A 23,383-nucleotide genomic window follows, 5' to 3' on the forward strand; every position below is an offset into this window, starting at 1 on the left:
GCTGGATGTGGTAACATTTCAACATTATCTAAATTAGACCCAACCTCCTCAGACTCCAACTACTTCCAAGAATGTGCAGCGTCACGTCTGCTCCCCGCGATCTCCTGGGTACGCACGACCGACAAGATCTGGGGCTCACTGCAGTTTATCCCAGGCATGTTTACTGTTTTATTTTCTCCCTGGCTTTAAATGTCTCCTCACCTTACAGTCTGTATTTATGACTGGCTCACAGGAGTGATTGCCGGGCGTGCCATCGTACATCCGCCTCAACCATGAGATGCAGGCAGCTTCACTCTCCCCATTGTTTCATTGCTAAATCACTAATTCATTATACATTAAAATGTCAGACGAGATTTTGAAAGCCTTACTCACAAAAATGAGCATTTACTCATATGAATAAGCTTCCTTTTGTTATGGGTGTGCTTCTATGCCCATTGAATGAATAAAAGAGTATGACCTCTCAATCATGCTATTAGGAGGCAGATCTAGCTCTAATTTTGGTTTTACCCATTCCTTAGTCTCCCAAGACTTCCAGAAAGTCATGTCTAAAGGTGATTCTTTCTGAGACAGGCTGGAGGCATGCAGAAACACAGGCAAGGAGCTCAGCACCAAGGTACAAACCTCTTGTGCAATCTTGCCAGTACACACATAAGGAAAAAGGGAACGTGGTAGGTTGTTGGGCCAAATTTGTCCTTCATGCCAGCTATGAGATAGACTTAACCGCAACCGCTGACCACTTCTGAGTGCCATGCAGAGCACAATTTATGCTACTTGACTCTAATTTGAAGAGAGGACATAATCTTTTCTTAGGACTTCCTCAAAGTCTGAGGAAACTTAGAATAACTGAAGGTTAAAAACAGGGGGCAAAGCAATTATGGCTAACTTGCAGTCTCATAATTCTATGGAAGATCAAAGTAACCTATGTATTCCAGGAAAGACTAATTCCCAGTGTAATGTTTCTTACCCTTTCTGCAAATGTTACTCTGTTCTTGGTTTAAATTAGATTTTTCTATGGGAATTATTCTTCCAGCCTCTTATATTCACATGCATTTCTATCTCCCAGATATATATATTTTTTAATTCTAGTTGCATCAGTCCCATCTCCTCTTCATTTTTTTGGAAGTTGCTCTTGCTTACACAGAAGTAACTGCATCTTTGGGAAACAGTCCTAACTTGGCAGGTATTTTATTAAGAACATGGTGGGTTTTGACCATCTGAAGAGACTTAAAATGAACCCCATTGCTCTAACTCATTCAAGATGATTCTGGTGATTTAAGAAGCTAAGAAGCATCATCTTAGAGTAAAAAAAAAATCTCAAGATTTAAAATGGTCCTTGATTATTTTCAAAGATGTGATATGTTACCCATAAAAGCAGGAAACTCAACTGAATTCAGTAACTCAAGTAGACCTGCCTATCCAACTGAGGTGGTCTATAAAACATCCCTCCTTCATAGCCAGGCAACCAATAACTATGACTAAGGCTGAGATTACACACAGCGAAGCAATGACTAAAGAAATCTATTTTTTGTAGTACAGATGATGGCCATGGATCCATAGTGTTGAGGAAGAAGTCAGTAACACTCTGTATCTAATATTGAACTTAGTTTATGACCTCAGGAGGAGTAATAGCTTGTAGCTCTGAGCTTCTTGTTTTGATTTAACATCACAAGAAACTAAACTAAAACTTCTTTAAAGGATTGTTTCAGTGATAAAAAAGATGGTACATCTTTCCATAGCACATTTTGCTAGCCATAAGATTTACATATTATACCAGCACGTATGACCAATTCAGATTTGTTAGTGAGGGATGCTAAATAAATTTGCTTTAGGAACTAAGCTGGAAAGTGGGCAGACTTCAGCTTTAATGCATTTAAACTCTTAAGTGTGACACTCCCTCTCTTTTCTATGTTTGAGCAACTTGAACAACTTTAATACAGTTTGCATACACAGCACATACTCACATGTTGTCATTTTAAGTACAGTTACATTTTGGCAGCAGGGTGATACAGCGAATGAGACGTGATAAAAACAAAGAGTCCTTGGTTAGGCTCTGAATAACTGACTAATGCTCACATTTTATATCCCCATTTAACTTTCACTGGCTCGGAGTAACAGAGTGGGTCAATTAATTCTCATAACAGGAAGTAATAGCATTGGTGTTCCAATCCAGCCTGCAGAGAAAAAACACCATGCTATTTTCAAAGAAAGCAACTGCTGTACCAAGCCAGGGTCCCGGACAATTTATTTAGTGTCAATTTGTGACAGCCTCCAAGATCTGTGCTGCCACATCTGTGCATTTAATGTCATGTACCTGGACATAATTGCTTGTCATGAATGTTGCAAAGTCCATTAAAGACCTTATTCCCTCCAGGAGGGAACCAAACCTGCACCTGTGATCTGTGTGGCAATGGCTTTGTCTGCATGGACCTGACGCAGCACTTGCACATTGTTTGTTCTACGGCCCATCAGATATCATGAGATATTCCTATCAGCTTAAGCAGCTGATGGATTTGCCCTGATGACTGACTTGTTGAGGAGCGTGCTCACACAGTGTGCAGGTATTTTATGAGTCGTTATCTGTATTGCAGGAATGGTTCTTTTCGTTATGTACTGCAAAATCTTTATACTCTGCTCTAAAGAAAAAGATTATTAGATAGGAAATTTCCTTATTAGTTTTCCTATTATGTTCACCACAATAGTATCTGAGGTCTATATCTAAAAGAGGAGGTGTGAACACACTGAGTGTGGTGGTGCCTGGCTTCTAGACAAGTAACAGACTGAAGATGTTTCCTACCTGCAGGCAGGAGCTGGGTAACACCTGGGTACCTAGAACAGGAGGTAAAGGTGTAATTTAAAGTTTTTTGCACCTTCCTCAGATAATTGTGCCTTCTAGTCCTGAATCCCCTCCAGGACAAAGTGAGGACTAAGCACTGCAAAAAGAAGATTGTTACATATGCTTTTCTTTTTTCCAAAGAGAAGGCAGTTCTCATTATAGCCAGTAATGCAATATATGGAGCATTCACCCAGGATGTAGGTGACAGAATAAATTCCTTTCTCTTACTGTGGAAATGTCCCACTCATTTCACATATATTCTCAGTTCTTCTTTGATCCAGTGAGAGTGCATGGAGATCAAATTCTGTGTGCTCCTTGCAAACTGCCCATATTTGCTGGCTTTACCTCGTTCTTCCCATGTAGACTTTGCATCATGCCTTGTCTTCTCTGAAAGTATTAATAGCGTCTTTGCCATTACCTTGCTGCTGGGAACAAGCAGTAGAGCCAAACATAAATCTTACCAGAATTCATTTAGACAATGGCTTGTTTCATTTTCTGTTTTATAATTCAAATAAGCCATCTTTCACATACTTCTGTTGCTCTGCATGAAACTTTATATATGTGAGCCTGCGAGTAATGCCCCAGCACAACGTAAGTCCCTGAGGTTTGTTTCCCAGCGTCTTTCCCTGTTACAGGCAAGAGTAGCTGGTCACTGAGCAGCATTAGAGAAAGGAGAGAGAAATTCCCATGACAGCTGCCTGCAGAGAGGAAGGGCCTGTGGCTGATGTTTTATCGATTGCAATGCAGACATACACTTTTCTATGAACCGTTGCAGTGTCACTATAGAGCAACATGGGAGAGTTTTTCTGCCGGGGTCTGATGCAGGCTCGGAAGCTATGATGATGGCCATCTACCTGCTGAACACCAGGTACCTTGCTTTAGTTAGTATGCAGCTGGAAAGCTGTAGGTGCAAAATTTAGGGGATTACTTTTGTGGATGGATGGGTGTAGGAAGGCTTTCTGCAATAAAAGTAACAACACACAGTTGAAGGTATATTTATTATGCATTCATGTCTAAGTTTTCAGTGGGCCAGATTCACATCCCTCACGTATGACTGAGGAGTAGCTCCAGCAAAGGGCACAGGATTACTGCAGGTTAGGCACAGGTCCCCTTCCATAGATTCACTACCTTCGTAAACATTTCACCTATGTAAAAACTCTTATGTCCTTTGGCAGGGACAAGAGCTTTTGCTTGATGTGTGAAGCAGCAGCAAACAAGGCTGCTCAGGATTTGTCTCTATAGGTTTGTCTTGGTTTTGTTGTAACTTCAGCTGATTGCCAGTTACATCTAATTAGCCAGCACAGTTACCAATGCTCATCCAGATGAGACTGAACTGGAGGAAAGCTGGTGTCTCTAACTCATCATTTGCAACTGTATGAGGGAAAATTCAGATGTCCTCTTATGAATATGACTGACAAAGTTTAATAATTAATGTCTCAAAAAAAAAGAGCTGATTAGGCAAACAATACTTGTTTCCTTCAATGAAAAATCAGCCTTTCTGGTATGAGGGAATTCATAATCATCTGCCTTGAATTACAGCACAACAAAAATTATTTCTTCCAGTCTTCTATGTAGGAATAGGAAAAGAAATAATTAGCATGGGATGACACAACTGCAAAGGGTGTCTTTAGTTCAACCATGTAGTCTGCTACACTAGCCACATGTGGAATTCAATATTTTGATGACAAATGAGAGCACTTACTACATTCCTCATGGTATAAATGATTCTGCAGCCATTGGTAAATAGGGTTACATAAAGGCCTGACTCATGGGATGCTCTATTAAAAAGAGTAAATTGATGGGGAACATCCCATGAAAGGCCTCAACATTTCTGCAGCTTGAATAAAATTATCAAGGAATTGCAATCTCAAGTTTTGCTAGAATATTTGCCTTTTAATACTGAATGACAGACTTCTTAAAGTAGCATGAAAGGAAAAAATAAAAAGGAAAAGAGTCTATTATCCTAAATTGATTCTTAAAGCATGAAACTGTTTAGGAAAAAAATAGGAGGAGGAAAGGAAAAATTGGGCTGCCAGGAAAACAATCTTCTCAATTTCCTAACTAGAAATTGTGTGAAGAGTGATAAACTATAATCTCTTAGACTGGGTCTCTAAAATTATAAATCCAATTCTCATCAAGAGTGGTTCAGAAGCAAAGAGTTTATGCAAAGCTGATACTGCTACTTGACAAATCCAAGATCTGAATGGGACACATCATTGCTTTCTGAGTACTATGAAATGAAGAAGAAGAGCTACTGTTGGTGTTCCTGTTTCTTCTATTATCTTTTATAATGAAAGAATGATATCCTACTGAAATATACTTTAGTTCAGTCACTGATGAATCAGGAGTCCCTTCCATAATCCCATCAAAGATTCTTGAACATCTGCAGAATCTGAGCTTTGCTTTTTAAACAAAATCATTTCTAGTCTCTGTGTTTGAAAAGAAAAAAAAAAACTTTCAAGTGTGAACTGAGCGCAAACTGGTGCTATTCTCTGCTATGAGCTGAGATAGTAAATCGATAGCAGTATGAAACATGAACTCCCTCCCCATCTCCCACCTTTCATCTCAGTAGGCTGAAGACTCTGAAGATTGTCTCTGAAGGGTGATTTTAGTGTCAATGTTGTTATCAATTTATTTTTCTGACAAAGGCTGTGAGGAACATGGAAATAGGACTGAGCGATCCTTCTGGGTCACTGAATTGACTCTCCTGCCATGGCAGCACTGCAACATACAACTCTCCCCATAAATACACTGTACTATTTTTTTAAAAATCTAACTCTACTTTTTGGCCCCCACTGTTCTGATTAAAGGCTTTACTGCTCCAGGGTAGCAGGTACTTTCTTTTAAAACCAAGGCCAAATGTATTCATGATCAGTTTATACCCATTTGATTGTGTGCCAGTATCACTCTTCAGTGTAAATAGCTCTTCTCCTTTCTTGATGTTAACCCCACAATGTATTTAACAGTAATCGAACCCCTCTTAGCCTTCATTTGCCAGACTAAACAAATGAAGCTCTGCGAGTCTTCTTGAAGCCAGCCCCCACTTCCCTCATCCTGCTAGAACTGTACAGGCTATTTCCAATAAAGACTCACCAGTATATTGCGTAAGTGGCAATAATGTTTTCCTAGTTTTCTTGGGAAAAGCCTCCTGAGAGTCTTTCTTTTCTCAATTCTGGCAGGTCTGAGAATAAGAAAACCGACGAGAATTACCCAGACTGACGAGGCCATTTAAAATACGCCTATGGGCACCCAGCTGATGGAGCGGCAACCCTTTCGAATGCTGAGACAGAACTGCTGAGGCTGAGGTCCCCCGGCATCTCAGCCCACACACATAGTCTGGAAAGAAAAAGGGAAACAAGGAGAGTTAGTTATTATTTCTTAAGTAGTTGTTTTTGTAATATATATTTTTTTAAAGCCCAAATGCTCTTGTCATATTCTTTTTTCCTGCCCTGCTGCCTGACACTCTCTGCTTCACAACAGAAACCAGTAAGGAAAACCAGGAACCAGGCAGGGCAAGGAGGAGGCTGGGGCACAAAGTGACCTGAGCCTGGCAGGGGGGAGAGGGAGCTGGTACAGAAAGGTCCATCCTGAGGACACTCCTCAGCCCAGAGGTGCAACCGCAGGGTGCTCCTGTCAGCCCAGAGCTGTGTATCACCTATCTGAATGGTTGTCTTATATGCCATCAATATTAGTTTCCCTGATGTCCCCACCATGATGGGAATTTTCAGAAAAGATACATTATAATAAAATGCAAATAGCGTATTGTCTCTGAAAATGCCCACAGCTGAGTGGGCAGCATAATGGTATTAATTCAAGCTTCTAAACAACATCACTGCTATTGGTATTGATCTGACACCCATAATTGATATTAATGGGTTGTATATTCTGTTTAGTTACTCCCTTCTAAAATATCACCTTGAAATTTTCCACTGCTGATAGTACGCAGCAGTGAGTCCCTTTCCAGAAGAGGTAGTTGAAATATCCCCAGAGACAGAGAAATGAAACGCAGCAGAGTTAGAGACAGAATGGCTATGGAAGACTGTCCATAATAAGAGAGGAGAGGAAAGGCAGAGGAGAAAAAGGAACTAGAATGGGCCATACTATAGGCTGGCTATATTCGCATATAACGGTCACATCTCTTGCTGGGGATCTCTCAGTTACACAGATACAAGAGAATAATTTGCTTTTGCTATCAGCTTGGCCCAGGAGAAGAGCACTGTCCCTCTCACTAAAGTGAAGTTCCAGTAGAAGGAAGAAGGGCCAAGCATGCTTGGTGCCTTGGTTCACGCAGACCTGACCACCAGAAGAGCTTTTGTCAGACGGCAGGACCACCACTGTCAGGAGCTCTCATGCACTGCTCTGCCTGGAGCACCAAGTCACCACCAGAGAGAGCACTTCCAGACCTTTTCGTCAGACAAGTCCTGAGGTGAGTACTTCCACTTGTGATCCACGCAGACCTGCTTCATGAGCGAACAGTTTAAATATGACTGACGTGTAAAACGTGCCATCCACTGGAGTGTGCTGGTGGAGATGCACTTCAAACTCCATTATGGCAAAGTCCATAAAAACAGCTTAGCCTGAATTTAAAAGCACTTTAATAAATCTTCCATCCTTAAGTATGAATTCTAGATTAGGCTTAAAAAACAAATTGTGTGGTTTGATCTCGGAGAGTGAGCACTCAGGACCTCTTTCCCAACGTTTCATATTGGTCTAGGGGCAGACAGAAGTACCAAGCCTTGATCTTGGGGAAATGAGAGCTGGAAGCCAAGCTTAAGTAAAGAAATGGTACCGTTACAATATCTTTCCCAATCTTATGATGAAGCAAATTCACAGGCTTGCTTCCAAAGGTTTTCCATAGTTGTTTTTTTCCCCCCTTTTCTGGCTGGATATTTATTTTCTCCACCTGTGCTAGCTTGAAACTATAATTGCAAAGCTCATAGTCTTCCAGTGCCTGCTTTCCATAACTATTGACCTATTGAGGATGACAAGGGAAACCAAGGGTCTGCTGTCCTCATATACCTCCCAGAATGTCTGATAGAGACAACACTCTGGAAAATTTGCTGAGCACCTGTAATCTTCAAGAATCCCATATAAAAAATAATCCATGTAACCAGAAATAGGAAGGAAAGATGCATGTTATCTGAATGTAGTTCCAGTGCTCTCAGAACTAATTGCTTGAAGTGCTTGAAAGAAATCTGATGGATTATAATAGTTGTTGAGATGTTTTCCCACTGCCCAGGAAACACAGTGCTGATCTTACTTGGCTTTGCATGTTAATTTTGTGCAGTATTACTGATAATACTTAGAAACCTCTTGCTGTGTGGGTAGGATTAATGCAAGATGGCACTGATGCAAATATAGCTTGCTTGCTGAAAGTGAGCTGGAAAATTGTTTCACATGTTCACTAAGCTATACCCTGTTAGGCACATATCAAAATGTGTTCAGAAGTTGATGTTATTTCTGTGCAGCAAGAACATAAATTAGAATCCAGATTTCATAAAGACAGCAAAAGATGGATCTACCAGAATGGGAGAGATATAGGTTAAGACACACAATTGAGTTTCCCCAGTTTAATGAGTCACTACAGACCACTTAAGCCACTGCAGTTAACCATGTACATGCCCTTCACCTGTGGCAAATATGAAGTAAAACACTGTGCAGAACTGATTTGCAAGCTGGCAGGAGTAAGCATGTGCTCCACGACAGTGGCCCAGCTGATGCTCAGTAGCGTGTCCAGCCAGGACTCACATTCTTCTGTGCAAGGTGGACACTTAACTATTTTTCTGGTTTGGACTCAGTGAAAATAAGCTGCTACCAGCATCCTCAAGCTCCAGTTCTGCGGAAGAAAGGAGCACCTGGCACTGTTCACTGAAGGGCTAGCAGCTCCTGTGCTGGTAGCTCAGTTGTGTGTTTGAGACATGGATCTCCAAAGGTCTTTAAAGGTTGCTTTGATCTCTAGTGGTGCTGAATACAGCATCTTGCTGTGAATTTAATGGGATCCAGAAGAGCTCAGCACTCCTGGAAAACAGTCTGCTTGAATCTATTGATGTTAAATATATTCAAAGGTTTTTTTTCTTGTACTAATTACATAAGATGTTGAGTCATCATCCTAGTGTCAGTGATAGTAGACAACCTTCCGAAAGCAGTTCTACCTCTGCACTGAATTAGTCCCCCTTTACAGGAAGTGATTAGGGCAAAGGATAATCAGAGTCAGGGTACACTGATACCACTGTTGCTAGCTTACAAAGGCAGCACTGGGTATTTCATGAGCTGTCATTACCTTTTCACTGGACAATGATTTTTGTTCTCCACAGATGTCTAACTTGCTAGCTGGATGCTCCTGTGAATTTGGAAATACCCTGGAGTACCAGCAACCCCAGCTGCTGAAGGGCGCTCAGGTTTCAGGGCTTCCTCCCTGACCTTTTGCACATTACCAGGCATGGCTTGATTTTTGTATGAAAAAAGTCATATTAAGTAATAGTCTACATCCACTTTTTGTAAGGGACATGGCCAAGTATCACAGTAATCTACATATTAAACTCTGTATTAAAGGTTTATGAAGAGCTCCGTTCCATGTTCTCATTTTAACCATTATCTCATCTCCATTTCCTGACCCTGCATCTCCTATGCTATCTCCAACATGAACTGCACTGGGTCTGATTTCATTTGCACTCATTAAAGGCAGAAATCATCTTGTTACATACCTTAAAGATAGTTCTGAATTAAGAACTATACTCGATCTTTCTCTCCAAAGGAATTTCTACTCGATGTATGTAAGTCTTGATTAATGTATGTATACATCTGATGCAAAAGCAGCATCAAATATTCTTCACTGTGGCCTTTTACAGTATGATTTGACCACAATATGTCTTTGAATATTCATTGTATTTAGAAAGCTTATTTAATGGTTACAGCTAGGGAACATTTTAAACTGATGAGATGATTATTTTTCCACAAACCAATACCTTTTATTCATGTGTCAACCTTTTTGGCATTGGATATCGTCTTCTAGCTTTTTGCCTGTAAGTGACCCATAAAGAGGAAAAAAACCTTAAGCTCCTTTTGCTTTCTGTTCAATTTTTTTTTAATAAACCTGCCTTCTTGCCTTTATCCCTTTCTGCTGAATTTGGCAGAGGAGGGAAACACACTGGAGTCCTGCAGACTTCATGGAAATGGATGGTGGGCAGAGGCAGGAAACCCAAATTACTGTCTGTCCCAGAGAGAAGGGCTGTCAGTCAAGCCCAGGTATGCTAATGCATAGTACCCTGTTATGGGGACTGGGCACCGAGGAGGAACTCGTGTTGAAACTCCCACTCTTTTATTAGTGTAGGAAGGCAGTGAAAAGTGTCTCTCTCTCAAGCCCTCCAGCAGAGAAAGCCAAATGTAACAATTCTGATATATATTTACCATATAAAAACAACCAGAGGAAAAAACATTGTAAATTTTAATCTTATATTGAAACAAAAGAGATATAAATCCAATCCAAGCAAAAATCCCAGTAGTCATCTAGTTCATCATCCCACAATATATATAACTCCAGTTGAAAAGAGTAGGTATTTACCCTGTCTCGCTAAGAAAAACTCAGGCCCTTAATATACCACCAATTACAGTTAGAATTATGTATGGATTATTTTAATGGTTTATTGACATGCTAGTGAGCTAAGTACCTTGTTTTATTAGTATCATTTAAGTCTGTATTAGAAAAAACGTTACAGACTTTCAGTCTCAATAAAAATAATAATCTAGATTTTTGAAGGAAAGACAAAACTCTCCATATGTCATTTCCATGATAAAGCCACATAACAAGACATGATCCTAAAAGCATAGGAAATTCTGAGTTGATCATAGAACTGATAGCAGAGTAATTCAAGAGTTTTTAAATACCACTTTGTCCACAGTGGTAATTTACCTTTCATATGATATCCCTATAATAATCAATCATATCTGCATTGCACAGATCATTTTTTGATGTATGCCTTTCCACAAATTTATCCATCATAATTGTGCCCCAGATATTTCCTCTTTCCCTAAATTGCACCATTTTTGAAGTAGTTTCCAATTAAAAAAAAAAAAAAAAAAAATTGTCCATGAGTGGATACGCTGTAATGTACAAAAAAGGCTATTTTACTGAAGAGTATCCATTACATACAATAACAGTGATTTGTTTTGCAACATCCATTTTATGCTTTCAAGCTACATAAAAAGCACTCTTGTCCAGTGGTAATTAAAAGCAAGACAACACAGACAAGTATTTTTACTCCCCTTTCTGTAACAGAAACAAGCCTGAAGGGACGAAAGTTTGGTTCATCCTTTTACAATGCCTGGAAAACTGACAGCCTAAATAATGGGGCAGGTGGTGAGCCACTCAGGTGTCACTAGCAAAGGGTGAACAGATGCCACCAGACCTTGCCATTAATATTATCTGGAAAGATGAGTAAATGGCAGTTCCTAGGAGCAGGAGCATTTGACATCCCTTGCTTAGTCTGAGCCTGAGAGCCTGCAGCTCTCCCAGTGCAGACCTCCTCACCCACCAGCAGCAGCTCCTTCAACACCAGTCCTGAGGGACCAGACCAGGGCTATCTCCTGCTGGCCACTTGAAGGTCCTAGACTATTCAGTTGTCACAACCCAGGCTGATCCCTCATTCAAGCTGAGCAGAAGGTGCAAAAAAGCCCCTGGGGCTGGAGATGCGCCCTGCCCAAGGCTTTGGGTCAAAGAGCAGGGGCTCTTCAGAAGCAAAGTCACAAGGACTGCAAGGTCCCCAACCTGGTGGCAGGGGCCCCAGGGCACTTGGGGGTGTGGGAAGTGGGGATTATGAGTGGCAGCAAAGATGAAGACATCTGGCTAAAGAACTCACTGAAAAATTAAGTTGGGGATCTGGGAGAAACAAAACTGTCCATGAGTTGTCTCCGGTGTGTTCAGAAAACAAGGTCTTTGCTAAACGAAAACATTACATGAAAGAATATATCAAATCCATATAATCTGTATTTTCATCCTGCAAATGCACTCAAGCAAGATATTGACCAACTACTCTGGCTAAAGAGGCAGTAATATCCTCTTCCCTTATACGTGTGAAATTGTCACATCAGGGTTTTTTTTCAGACGAACTCCCAGAAAGCATTATAAAAAATCTGGAGTTACCTCATCTATGCTGAATCAACATCACAGCTCAGAGAGAGGTGAAAACTTGGAAAAACTGTGAATCAAATCCTTTCCTGCAATACAAACTCTGTTGGTTTTTTTTTTTCCAGAGGAATTACCTATAAGAAACCCAAGGACAGAATTTAACTCCAATGAGAAGAAATCTTTCTTACCAATAACCAAAAAAGTGACAAAGCATCAGGACATTTAACAAACTGTCTGTGCACATAAGGTTGGGGAAAATGAAGGAATTACTTGAAACCTTCCTGTGGGCAGAATTTAATCTGAATAAGTTATTTCAAGAGTGCATGACACTAAGTCTTCTCTATTACAGACAGTCACACCAATTAAATGGGTGTAACCATTCTTATTTTGGATTAAGGGTACTTTTACTTCATCTTAGTTTTAATTTGTTCCTAACTGATATAACTCAAGTTTAATTTGAAATAAAAGTGTTTTAGATAGTTTTTAACTAAAACTGCTTAGAAAGAGTCTGTAAGTAACTCCCACGTGACCTGAAGACCTCACATCAAAATACAGTGTTCATATACAGACTTGCACCAAAAATATCCAAAGGTTTGAATTTCAGCCCGTCTAGTTATTTCCCTTCTCATTATCACCCAGACAAACCTGTGGTTGTGTACTCAGTTACTGTCGGTGGTTCGGCACCACATACATCTGATAATGTTGCAAGTCAAGGCAAGAGTCCTCCTGAAGTGATGCAGGAGAGTTTTTTAAAGGTCAGTAAACAGATCAGTTAAACATCAGACCAAGAAACAGTAGAAACACCAAGAAAAGAGAATGAAGCAAGATCAAAGCATGTGACTGAAAGATTACCCGATCCTGGGATGCAGGGCTGCCCTGCTTGGAGAATCATAGAATCATTTAGCTTGGAAAAGACCTTTAAGATCATCAAGTCCAACTGTTAACCTAACACTGCCAAGTCCACCACTAAACCATGTCCCTAAGCACCACATCTACACGACATTTAAACACCTCCAGGGATGGTGACTCCACCACTTCCCTGGGCAGCCTGTTCCAGTGCTTGACAACCCTTTCAGTGAAGAAATTTTTCCTAATATCCAATCTAAACCTCCCCTGGCACAACTTGAGGCCAGTTCCTCTCGTCCTATCTCCAGCCACCTGACAGAAGAGACCAGCACCCACCTCACTACAACCCCCTTTCAGGTAGTTGTAGAGAGTGATAAGGTCTCCCCTCAGCCTCCTCTTCTCCAGGCTAAACAGCCCCAGTTCCCTCAGCTGCTCCTCATAAGACTTGTGCTCCAGGCCCTTCACCAGCTTGGTTGCCCTTCTCTGAACACACTCCAGCACCTCAGTGTCTTTCCTGTAGTGAGGGGCCCAAAACCGAACACAGGACTCGAGGTGCGGCCTCACCAGTGCCGAATACAGGGGAACAATCACTTCCCCACTCCTGCTGGCCACACTATTTCTGATACAGACCAGGATGCCGTTGGCCTTCTTGGCCACCTGGGCACACTGCTGGCTCATATCCAGCCGGCTGTCAACCAGCACCCCCAGGTCTTTCTCTGCCGGGCAGCTTTCCAGCCACTCTTCCCCAAGCCTGTAGCGCTGCATCGGGTTGTTGTGACCCAAGTGCAGGACCCGGCACTTGGCCTTGTTGAACCTCATACAATTGGCCTCAGCCCATCGATCCAGCCTGTCCAGATCCCTCTGTAGAGCCTTCCTGCCCTCGAGCAGATCAACCCTCCCTCCCAACTTGGTGTCATCTGCAAACTTACTGAGGGTGCACTCGATCCCCTCGTCCAGATCATTGATAAAGATATTAAACAGAACTGGCTCCAACACTGAGCCCCGGGGAACACCACTTGTGACCAGCCGCCAACTGGATTGAACTCTGTTCACCACAACTCTTTGGGCCTGGCCATCCAGCCAGTTTTTTACCCACAAAGTGTATGCCTGTCTAAGCCATGAGCAGCCAGTTTCTCCAGGAGAATGTTGTGGGAAATGGTATCAAAGGCTTTACTAAAGTCTAGGTAGACAACATCCACAGCCTTGCCCTCATCCACTAAGCAGGTCACCTTGTCATAGAAGGAGATCGGGTTAGTCAAGCAGGACCTGCCTTTCATAAACCCATGCTGACTGAGCCTGATCTCCTGGTTGTCCTGTACGTGCCGTGTGATGGCACTCAGGATGATCTGCTCCATAACCTTCCCCGGCACCAAGGTCAGGCTGGCAGGCCTGTATTTCCCTGGATCCTCCTTCTGGCCCTTCTTGTAGATGGGCGTCACATTTGCTAACCTCCAGTCAGCTGGGACCTCCCCGGTTAGCCAGGACTGCTGATAGATGATTGGAAGTGGCTTGGTGAGCACTTCTGCCAGCTCCCTCAGTACCCTTGGGTGGATCCCATCTGGCCCCATAGACTTGTGTGTGTCTCAGTGGTGTAGCAGGTCACTAACCGTTTCCCCTTGGGTTGCGGGGGCTTCACTCTGCTCCCCTTCCCCATCTTCCAGCTCAGGGGGCTGGGTACCCAGAGAACAATTGGTCTTACTCTTAAAGACTGAGGCAAAGAAGGCATTAAGTACCTCAGCCTTTTCCCCATCCTTTGCCACTATGTTTCACCCCGCATTCAATAAAGGATGGAGATTCTCCTTAGCCCTCCTTTTGTTGCTAATGTATTTATAGAAAATTTTTTTGTTATCTTTTACAGCAGTAGCCAGATTAAGTTCTAGATGGGCTTTGGCCCTTCTAATTTTCTCCCTGCATAACCTCACAACATCCTTGTAGTCCTCCTGAGTTGCCTGCCTCTTCTTCCAAAAGGTCATAAACTCTCCTTTTTTTCCTGAGTTCCAGCCAAAAATACTAATACTAGAATAGTAAGCTCTCCTGCTTTTTCTGGAAGGCAAGGTTTAAAGCCCAGAAAATGAAATGCTGTCCCTCTTAATTATGGTGAAAGGACATTTTTGTAAAATCTTGAGGACATTCTTCTTAAAAACAGAAGGAAATACTGGAGGCATTTTAATGCATAGAATTGTCTTAGTTATTAAGTAATACTGCTTTCTTCTATTGCTAAGCAAATGTTTATCATTAGATTAACATGGCATCTGTGGCATTCATGGCATTTCCTAGAGAAATGCACAAGTACTATTAAATAACTGATCCTCGCAACACCTAATGAGGTAAGTAAATATTGTCCTGTTTCTACACAGCTAGATGTTACCCCATTCTCTGGATGATGATGACCCAGAGAAATTAAGTGATTTCACTGTCAGCTCCAATGCCCCTGGAAGACAACAGAACTTAGATAGGTGCCTGTACTTAAAAGCGTTAAGAAGATGAAGAAAAACGTCATTTTAAACTTGGGAACTGAAGTTCCCAGCTGTCAATCCTGACCTGACTTTCCCGGACTATTTAAAACACAAATGTAAAAGCTTGTCACTGGAAGTTAAACAGTACAGGGATGATTAATCTGAGCCGCTGACATGGGGTTGCAGGCCAGTGATGTTGTGTTTGTGGAGTTTCAGTCTTTTCTGGTAAGAATAGCTCCCAGGGCCAGAGATAAGAGGGGGCAGGAAGCACTGTCTACTGTTATTAAAATGGTCCACTGATCTCACACCTTTAAGGAGGCTTGGACAAATAAATAGTCAAACATTAACCTTTTTTGCTTAGAAAGGAAAGAAAAATGTCCACGCACAATGAAAAGCTGTAATGTGGTGAGCCATCCTCTGTCTGCGGCTCTGACTGGTGCTGCCCAGCTGTTTGGTACCTCTCCGCTGCCAGATGCGACTGCTCGCAGCAGTGCTCGCTGTTGGGTTTATTTGTCCACACGTCAGGGAAACCAAGCACCGGTTTCTCATTTGAAGGGTACACTTTAATTCATTAATTTGCTGCACAAGTGAGGCAAAGACTAAATCAATGACTTAAGCATTTGCGGAAAGCACACAGAAATCGAAAAAACTGCTGGTTAATCTCATCTCCAGCACTGAATTCAACTTCCATGTGATTATTTAACAAAAAAAATGACACAAATTCACAAATAAGAAGTTCCTCTTCTGTGCTGCCCTGAGGTAGTGCTAAATCACGCACCTTAAATAAAGATTGGGGATGTGCTTCATGTTGGAGTCTTTGCCTGCAAAACCATGGTAGTATACTGCCCTGGGTTTTGCACTCATAAACCAAGTAAGGAAATGACATGCAAAGAAGAAAACTTCTGGGCCGTTTCATTAATGGGTATGTAAACAGCAAAGGCTTGCCACTTAAGCCCTGGCAGGATTCTTTTGCAAAGGGTCAGTGAGAATAGTTTTTGCAGGGTAGGTTTTAAAAGATGGCAGCAAGCTGTCAGGAAAAGTATTTCTACAGAGAAGCTTTAGTACAGTTCTCTGCTAATTTTCTCCTGGATTCAGCAAGCCCTAAAGGACTTCAGCCCATAGAAAAGTTGATACTGCAAACTTGAATACAGCAATACGCTAGAAGACATCCTTCAAAGCCTCATGGTAACATTGGAAGGAAGAAATGGCTCCTTCTGAGACAAAAATAAGGATGGGAGTTTGAGGACAGGATCAAATTAGAAGATTTTCTGAAAAAAACTACCAGCTTCCCTATGGAAGGAGCTCAGAGGTGAACAGCCTGGCCAGAATGAGGCAAGGATCTCGGGACAACTAGGAGGAATATCGTGAGTGTTGACTTTCCAGAGGACATCCCTGAGTCTGCACAGCATTTGCTGAAGGCTGACCAAAATGTGTATTTGCTTTTTGGAACAAGTATCTAGAACCTGTTGAGCCAGCACCAGGTGCACAGACTAAAAAGTGATGAAGAGCTAAGACTGAGTCTAAGTATTATTTACTTGTATTCAGCTGAGTTAAATTCTTACATGGATTGTGACGGTGAAAGTGAGGATGACACCAGTATTTTCTCAAAAGTCAAGTTACTGCCTGAGAAAAGAAAGAGCTTTCTAGCTTCCAGGAAGGTAGAAGAAATTACTTTATGCAGTTAAATATTGAAATCAGTAATTGTCATACGTTTACTGCCATTTGTGCAAAATTGCTAATGGTAGATGTCACATGTAAGATACTATGCAATTGGAGCAGATTGTAAAGATAATTCTAACACCGCTTCTCAGAACAAAATTCAAGCTTTTTTTTTTTGGTTGCTAAGTAAGAAAAAAATGAAAATGTAAAGATGGTGCCATAGACATTGTGAAAGCGTTTCAGAATAATTCCACTATTGTTCAGATAGGTCATTGGGATGCAGAAGCAAGGAACTATATTTGCTTCCAGGAGTCACTGATAATTCAACTTCTACACCTTGGGGGCATAAATGCTCCAAGTCTTACTGGTAGTAAACTAGCTCCCACATCAGCTGAGAAAACAATTATGAGAAGATGGAGAAGAGTATTTTTTCTGTAACCACTGATACTTCAAGTCACAGAGTTATTCAAATGTTTTGGATATATATCTGTTACTCTGCATTAACAAAAAGTAACATATCATCTCCTTGATTATCTTCAAGAAAGCATGAAACTCTGCTAGGACTATCTCAAACCATCAAAAACATTCAAAAGTGGAATGTTTTGAATTTTTACAATGCATCATCATTGCAGATGGTAACCTTAATCCTAACTTTGGGTGACAACAATCAAGTGAAATGGATTTAACTATCTCAGATAGTGCAAACTGAACAAAATGTTCAATGGTTAAATTTGTAATTAAAAAATTTTAGTAATTTTTCCTCATTTCCCAAATAATTTCACATTTGTAAAGGCTATTTCATGTTGTCTGCTGTGAATCCATGAAAATATTAAAGCATGTCCAATGAGGAGTTTATCCCTGTTGTAGTAGAAAGTATCTTAAGATGTTTTCCAGGTATTAAAATTTATTTTTGTACATTAATTGAGCATTGACCTGTTGCGATTTTAATATTCTTTAGGAAAGGTGAAGATGGACATCAAAGAGAGGCATATTAAGTGACAGAATATTACTTATATTTCTTTTACAATGTGCCAACGGTTTTGTATGATAGCATCTCAAAGCAACAATCTGATTTTTTGTTGCTAAAATTATGATATAATGCATTAACTGGAGGCAAGCTATTAAAAATTCTTAGTTCCTTTTCCATACATGTATGTTTTATTTAAAAAAAAAAATTTAAAAAGAAAAATGGAAAAGAATTTACTCCAGGGAATTTAATCCAGGAAATTTGCTCTCAAATTCTCAATTTCATATTTTAATTTCAGTAGATTGAAATTTTTGCTAAATCTAGTTTAAGAAATTTCATTAAAGAAAAACTGCTGACTTTTCTGAAAACTGTAAGCATCACTGAATTTTCAAGCCTCGATGAAAGAGTGGACAACTATTATTCCTGTAAGATTCATGGTGCAGTGAGAGACTGGCTGTGCATGTGCATGTATTGGGATCTTGTAGTAGAATATTGGGACATTTCCTATCTTCTGATGCCAGTTCCCTCAATTTCTCTGAACTTGTGAAATGTGTTATCAATTCCTACCTCAAATGCAGCAGTGGAGAGGATCCTTTTTTTGTGTAAACAGGCTTTACCAGACTGCAGGAGCCTAATGAACATTTCTTACGTGAGACTAACTTTCAAACCAGTTAATTTAAACTGCGCCAATGAAGGCTTTTTATTAGATTTTTGCTTTTAATAAAAAGAAAGATGTATGAAAATTATGAAAATGCGCAAAATACCATTGTAAAAAAATACTTTTAAATTGACAGTAATCAAATTGTTCCTCTAAGAACAATGGAAATGCAAAGTGGAGAGAGAAATATCTAATACATTAAGGGAAATTATATTTCCCAAGGTTTCCATTTCCTTCCTTTTCCTGTGCAGTACCTCACTTCTAGCCAAGAAAGTCCCCTTTTATGCATCTTAGCTCAAATCCAGTTTCATCAGCATGAGAACTAATATGCCAAACTATGTGCAGAAGGAGCTCAGGCATGAATTCATGTTCCCTGCTGCCAGCTGTGCTACAAGGCCAGCAAGCTCTGGCACAGGGACAGGTGGAGAAAGGAACTTCTCAACTCCCCCACTACCAGAACTCATCTGCAACGATGTTAAGGAAGAAAATGACTGGAGGTCATAGTTCCTCTCAGCTGTCCAGGATTTGCTCACACACTTTTCTGTACACCTAGGTAGATCAGTCTATCTACAGTATTCATTTGGCTTCCCTCGGATTCACTTTCATAAACCATAGTGAATTAAGAGAGGGACATCTATATTATTTTAAAGTATTAAGGCAGAGAAACAAATGCCAAGATATGCAGCGATTTACATCTGTCACATACCCATGGTAATTAAAAGGATCTAAGGTGTCTAAACAGCTTGGAGAAATGGAAATCGGTGCTTGCCCGGGTAGTACAAGAGAGAATGAAAATCATACGTGAGAAGTGCTGAGTGGCCTCCTTTCCCTTCTTCCCTTCTTCCCTTCCACCCTTCCCCTCCCTTCCCTTCCCTTCCTTTCCCCAGAAGAGGAATTAGAAGATGAGATTGGCTTTAATTTTTAAGTGTTAAAAAAAATTAGAACCCAACTTGGAAATAATTATAGAACCATTTGCATGCCATTTGGAGGTAACTTGATTGATTAATGCATCTAATCAATTATTTTTTGCTATTTGCAGTATGGCAGCAGGTAGCCATCCAGCCACTTTGTGGTAGATACTGTAAAAGAATAATACATTTCACGGCCTGCGTATGAGTCACAAGCAGACAGATGCAAACAAAGGGAGTGGGAGTGGAGAGGTGAAGGGGAAAAAATAAATTGAGTTCAACAGGAAAAATAAAAAGCAGTACATCTTTGCATAAGCAATGCCAGACAAGCATGTTCATCCCATCCCACAGTAGGATTACTTCCTACAGCATATTCATGATTGCTTTGTCTGCTCTGGTTTTAATGTTTCAAATTATGGGGATTCCACCATTTCCTTTGAGAGCCTCTTCTGCAGTCTAGTGCTGCTCATCCCTTGGAAGCTTTCCCTGATACATGTTTCCACTCCCTTTCTTATTTCCATCCAATTATTCAAAGTTGTATCCTCTTCTCCCCACTTTTTCCCCCCCTTCAACTTCCACAGTGCTTCCACCTTCCAAATATTTGTGGGCAGCTATCTGGGCCATCCTTTGCTGTTGCTTAGCAAGCTGAGCAAGCACGGTTGTAATCTTTCCCTATAACTCAGTCCCTCCAGGCAGCTGATTATTTTTGTTGTTTCTCTGTGAATGCCTCCTGCTTTTGACTTTTTTTTCTGCTACATTGGCCAAATCCTGACGCCTCACTTCCACAGACAGAAGAGAAGCTAACCTGTTCGTTCACAGACACGGTCCTCTTGCTTTTACTATGGTGTCCAGAAGATACACACATCATTTTAGGTGCTTTAGGTCAAGGTAATAGTGTCTACACAGGAGCTGTTTCTTTTTTCTAAATGTCTTTAGTGCCTTGCCTCCTTCCTAAAGTTATGATGCTGGGAACGTCTTCTAGTATAGACCTGGCTTCGGGCTAAATCTCTGCAAAATTGGATACATCTTTTGCTGTGAGAGAGCTAGGAAAAAGAATTTTTATCTAGTCAAGGTCAATTCTATGTAGTGCTTCAGAGGTTTCACTCAGCTACTGACTCCATATGGTGATTTGTATGGAGCACAGTCTCCACTAGGATTTGACCACTACCATAAGCATTGTTAAGTAAAAATACACTTTTCTCCTTTCTTCCCTGAAGATACACATGTTCAGATGGGTCACTGCATGTAAATAATCCAAATCATTTTAATGAAAGCATTTGTGTACAAAGTCACTCGTAAGCTGCGTTGACTAGGGCCGCTGTTGGAAAGGCATCACTGACTCGTTTCTTCTCTTGAAAGCAGATGAAACTGTAGGCCGTGCAACTATCGCCATGCCGTATGTCTTGATAGAAAAGCATTCTACAAATCCTGACTGTGCTAATTAATTAATCACTGCATCCAAAATACAAATAGTATCCTGCTTTTCTTGGAGTCAGGAACGTATCTACCCCTCATTCCAGGGGATGATTTGGATGCAGCCTCTTATCTATAAGTCTGAAAAGATCCAGCTAGGTCAAATCTCCTGACTTGCTTTTTTTGGTTGGAATTTCAGCATTTCATCAAAATCATTGTGCAAATTTATATGCTTGAGATTTCATTCCTGGAGCCTGGGCCCTGATCCTTTGCACAAGTAAGAAATCTCTCCTCTTGAGATCAGCCCCAGGGGAACAAATGGGTTTTCCAAGGGAGGCTGCCATGGCCCCGCGCACATCCTCGAGCTAGTGCTTGGCTGATGGAGCCCCAGGTCAAGGTTCCCACAGCGCTTGCCCCTGTCTGCACCCACCCCCAGGTGGTGGGATGGCCCTGCCTGCCCGGGGGCCCCTGCAGCCCCCCAAACTCCTTCCACAAGAGCCACCATCCAGCACATCGCCCTGGCAGAGAATTTGCCAAATTCAGCCACTTCCATTTCTGCCAGGTAAGTTCCAACCCCAAGTGACTTCTCTTCCTCTAAAAGCACCCGATGCCTGAAATGTGGGGCTTGTCGTGGAAGCACCAAGAAAATTTCAGGCAGAATGATGTGAATGTTAGAATATTTCTCTTTAGGTCCCTTTATGTAACATCACAAAAGGAAAAATTTGGAAAGTGAGGTGAACACCACCAGTACAGATTCTGTAATGATCAGATAACGAGTAAAATAATCAGCTCCTATCAGGACTGGGGAAGTAAAGGTGCAACCTGGAGATACGCATTAGCAAAGGAAACTGGATCACTGCAAAGCCTTCCCTTGGCTGCCTCCATTGTACTTGAAAAAACTACTCCTGCAGAAGGCTGATACTTTCAGCCTATTTCATCCCACATAACACAACAAACAAACAAACAAACAAACAAACCTCGGCTTCTCAGGTAGGAACCCTGGAACATAGTTGGATTTAATTGCTTTTCATTGTTTAGGTCTTGATGTAATGAACAAGAAAGACCTGGATAATTTTTAAATGTCTGTATTTGAAACATGCAGCGCTCAACAAAAGGTAAAAATCTTACCCCTGTGTAGCACAGCGCTGGGGGAGAGGCGTCTGTATAGCCCTAAATGGCATGCGTGTTGCCATGCTGCTAAAAGTAATGGCCCTGCTAAAGAGAGGCTAACCAGATGGCTCTCATCTTGCAGTGTATTAAAGAGTAGCCCGGGAGTGGTTACTAGAAGTCAACATATATGACAATAGAACAAATAGCAGCACCATAAAATTAAGGCACTTTTTGTGTTCAAGCCTTGTTTACGGCAGGCAACCTCGTCAAAGTATCCCAACCAGTTCTGCCACTGGTCTGGCTGAAGGGATGCTGGCATCGGCCATGATCTGGGTGTAAACAGCTCTCCTGCGTCTGAGGCTGGTAAAACCAGCAAAAACAGGAGAAACCACCAGCCCTACACATGCTGCAGGAATTGCTCCAGTGTTGACGCCAGTTCAGCACAGCTGGTAATATGATGTAATTTGTTTTTGCTCCACAACGTATTAAAAAATTACATTGTTTAGTATAGTTGCAGCCTAAGCTTTATCTTTTGAAGAAACTCCTACATCCTTGCTTTTCTTCCACTGACTGAAACACTAAGCCAGTAAGCCAAGGTTGGCCTGGGGATGATTACGCCTTTTCTTTCTGCTAGTGTTGTGTCCCCCTAAGACCTGTCCTACCATTGGGACTCCCAAGGATTTTTGAAACGATAGGTGCTGTGGTATCTTGCTCCTTCCTTCTTGTGAGAGATTCAAAGAAAACCCCACCAAAACCCAACCCAAACAAAAAAAGGAAGAAAATATGTACAGGGAGAAAAAGACAGAAAGGAAGATGTTCCTTGTGAAATATATTTGTTGATTTGAAAGGGAGTTTTATTAAATGTTTTCAAAACAGTTCCCTCTTATGTTGGAGCGGTGTAATGAGGAGTGCTGGCGGGTCAGCCCCTTTTACCACGTTCTCCAGATACGGGCGCAGTGTCGGCTGGTACACGCCGGTGCCAAGCACGGGCACACCACAGCATCAACTCTGTTCTTTTTTATTATATTAAGATCACGCTACTCTGTCACGGAAACGTGCACCCAGGGTTTAGCGATATAGGTACCGGAATTGCCACGGCTTGTCTGGAACAGAAGAGAATCATTTAGGCTGGAAAAGACCCTTAAGGTCACCGAGCCCAACTGTTAACCTAACACTGCCAAGCCCGCCAGCAGTTGGCGGAACGCAGGGAATACAGGTGAAAAGAGGGGTACGCTGGCAGCTGTTCAGCAGGTGGGGAAGGCGAGCGGGGCGCAGGGCCGCAGTTCGCCTTTCTGGTGTCCAATTCCGGCCCGCCTCGAGCACCTCGCTCCCTCCCGCGCTTCCTCGGTACAACGGGGACCTGAAGACCTACTTCCAGGCGGGGCTCTCGGGACGAACAGGCGGCAAGG

This window comes from Haliaeetus albicilla, chromosome 2 (genome assembly GCF_947461875.1).
Source record: "Haliaeetus albicilla chromosome 2, bHalAlb1.1, whole genome shotgun sequence".
NCBI lineage: Eukaryota > Metazoa > Chordata > Aves > Accipitriformes > Accipitridae > Haliaeetus > Haliaeetus albicilla.